Raw genomic sequence first — 3,857 nt, 5'->3', positions numbered from 1 at the left:
CATGAGAATAACAGATTTCTAAGCAGAAACTATAAGGGCCAGGAGAGCATGATGTACATTAAGTACTGGAAGAAAAGAACTTCCAACCTAGATTAATATACCCAGCAAAGTTATCCTTAAGAATAAAAGAGAAAGTCTTCTTATGCTAAGCATAAACCAAAGGAATTCATGACTACTATATCAGTATTATAGACGATACTTTTGGAAATCCTACATCCAGAAAAAAAAGAAAACAAACACACTCATAAAAGCACAGGAAAGAATAAATCTCAGTAGAAGAGTAGATAAGCAAGTTAGGAATTTGGAAAGAATCAAACATTATTGATAAAGAATGAAATCACTTATGAAGGTAGATGATCTAAGTAAAGTATCAATACAACCTTTTCATTTCTGAGATATAATTTGACTTTTTCCTTAATAGTTCAGCTTAGATGTTTCCCTGCAAATCAGATGCAGGTGAACAGCCAACTAGGTCTGACTTGCAAACTGTATCTGGCTGGGAGTTTAAAAATGAATTAAATATTTCTCATGAGGACACCACAGTCTTGGGCTCCCTGAGTGCTGGGGTCTTAGAAGCCAGGTTTATGGAGCTCTTCCAAAAGATACTGGTTCTTAGGGGAATGGGCCCTTCAAGTCAGTACATGCGCCCATGCCTACCCAGGGAGAGTCTGTAGTTTTCCTACTTGAGCCATCACCTGGAGTACTCAAGTTCTTGGATAACAATGAGGATCATTCCTATTTAAGAGGAGCGTTGCGCACGAATTCTGCCCTCTTGGAAAGCTGTATTCCCTCCCTGAGTCTTCAGAGGAGATAGGTGCATAGCATAACCTATACTAGTTTTGTGTTTGAATGTTCAGTTGAACCTAAGTTTAGTTGAACATTTGATTAAACCTAAGAAAACCAATCATAGATTAAAAAATACAAAATAAAGGAAAAGCAAATTGAATCCACCAATATATTAAGATAGCTATATTGTATAACTACATAACTAAATATTCTATAGTTATATAGTATAACTAAATATATAGTATAAGTATATAGTGTAAGTGTATATACTATATATATTTATACTTACACAGAATAACTAAATATTCTAGGAATGTAAAATTCTTTCAATATTTGGTATCTATTAAAATAACATCACATGAAGTAGTTGAAAGATAAAACTTATAATCCTGACATTGGACAATATTCAGCTATAATTTAAAAACATTTAATGAACTAGAAATTCAAAACTATTCCCTATTAGGAAATCAATGGAAAACATTAAAAGTATTACTAATAAAATAAAGAAAATGGCATGTTTCTTTTTAGTTCTAACTATGAGGAAAAAGAAAAAGAAAAAGAAATGAAGACATTCCAAAGGAATTGTTTAGAGCAGTGCTGCTCAGCAAACTGTGGCCCTGACTAGACTGTCACCTATTTTGGAAAATAAAATTTTGTTGAACTAAAGCCACAGTCATTTGATTTATGAATTATCTGTGAATGCCTTCCTGCTACAAAAACAGAGTTGAATAGTTGTGACAGAGTCCCTGTGGCCAGTCTGAAATATTTACTATCTACTATCTGACCATTTGAGAAAAATGTTTGCAGACCCCTTGACTAGAACATCATTACTTGCATATGAAAACATTTATTTACAGGGAAAATAAAATCAACTGAAAATAATTACAATAAGAAGGTTCAGCAGTACGTGGGCATAAAATAATGATATCAACATTAATAATTCTAATTTGTTGCACCATTTGGCCCTAACTCCTCACTCTTTCCCATATCCACATTTTTTGCCATGTCACTGTTCAGTATTCTGAACAACCGGTAAAGTTACCTGCTTTGCTCATTGACCAGCCGTGTGCTTTGGCATTGGGATGCTGGCAGATACCATGCAGAGACTTGAGGTTGGACTGAGCATTGGGCTTACTCTTCCCCCATTCCCACAGGAAGGATGTGCCTGTCTTATTCACCAATCTAGGATATATGAGTCAATTACGCCTAAGTTAGATGAACCAGTCATGTATAAATGAGTTCAGTCAAACTCAGCAGAGCTATTCAATCAAACACAACTGAGCACCAGGGAGGTGTGTAAAAGTACTGAACAGTGTAACATGATTGTAGAGTGTTGGGCTTGTTAGTTAGCAAAAGCTATTGAATTTAAACATCATCAATACCCAGTTAGAAAATATATACCCCACACATAATTAAAATAGAAAACACCTTCCCATTTTCTTTATACTTTAATATCCAACTGTCTTCTCAACAAGGACCCTGGTTGCATCTCAAACTAAAGTTCTCAAAACAAAATTCACCCCACCACCACTCCTCCACCCAATGTCTACATTGTTCCTTATTAATGATAATGAACACTGCATTCTAACAGTTGCCAGGTCCAAAAACCTCTGAGTCATCTTTGACTCCTCTATTTCTCTCACATCATTTATCCAGCCCATTAGTAAAATATAATTGGTTCTACCTTAAAAACATATTTAGATTTTTTAATATTTTTTAGCTGTAGATAGACACAATATCTTTATTTTATTTATTTATTTTTATGTGGTGCTGAGGATTGAACCCAGTGCCGCACACATGCTAGGTAAGTGCTGTACCACTGAGCCACAAACCCCAGCCCCATATTTAGATCTTGATGATTACTTACTACATCTTTTGGAACTAACTTGGTCCATACCATCATCATCTCTCACAAGGAGTATCGCAATGGCATCCTAACTGATCCTAATTGATCTCCCAATAGCATAGAGGATCAAATCTCATATTTCTGCTATTCTCCATGCAGCCAGTCACAGCAATTCTTCTGTAATATAGGTCAGATGGCATCACTCCTGTGCACAATGTTCTCCAGTGGCTCCCTTATTTAGAGTGAAATCTTAAATCCTCCTCACTGCCTTTAAGATGCTGTATGATATGACTTTTCGTCCCCTTCTCTAACCATAGCTATTTCTGTACTTTAATCAATTTGCTGTAGAAACACTGGTTCCCTTGCTGTATCTCCTGCAGAGTAGGGCCTTTGCACTCCCTGTCACCTTTACCTGAGCTGTTCTTTCCCCAGATACCTGCCTGATTCACTTTATTTGGGCTTCTGCTCAAATCACCATTATTAGAGATCCCTTTCATGACCACCTGAAGGATCTTGAGCCTGCCCTCCACCTCTCAGTCTCCTCCCTGACTATTGCTTTTCGTGGCACTTACCACTGCTTGACATGATACCAATTTATGTATAAATTTGCTCATTTCCTTTCTCCACTTTCTAGAATGTAGCTTTCACAAGACCAGGAACTTTGTTTTGTTCACTACTTTTTCCCAAGAACCTTAAAGCAATGCCCAGGATTTAAGTTCTCAATAAATATTGTTGAATAAATCGGTGTACCTAGGAATAGACCTCACAAAAGTGCACAGAACCTGTATGAAAAAGCAAAACTATAAATTTGAATTGAGGAAAATGTGTTTTAAAAGCTTGAGTTGACATCTCATCTTCCTTGATGGAAAGATTGAATATTTTAAGGTTATCAAATTTTTTCAAATTCATTTTAAATTCAATCCCAGTAGGATTTCTGGGGGGTTTTGGGGGGAAGGATCATCAAAAGGATCCTTAAAACCATCTGGAGTTATAAATATTTGTGACTATCTAAAATGATCTAAAAATGAAAAGTAATGGTAGGCAGAAGGACATTCCCTGTCATGTACTAAGGCATTTAAGGCCGTATGGAAACCAGATTATACCACCAGCACACATAGTCCACTCACTGGAACAAACCAGAGTCCAGAAACACAGATAAACAGAAAAGGAAACTGTAATCCTTAGGTATTTAACCAAGCATAGAAAAAACAAGTTAGATTCTTTC

The sequence above is a fragment of the Sciurus vulgaris genome (genome assembly GCF_902686455.1).
Source record: "Sciurus vulgaris genome assembly, chromosome: 6".
Classification (NCBI taxonomy): domain Eukaryota; kingdom Metazoa; phylum Chordata; class Mammalia; order Rodentia; family Sciuridae; genus Sciurus; species Sciurus vulgaris.
Note: the sequence above shows the minus strand (reverse complement) of the source record.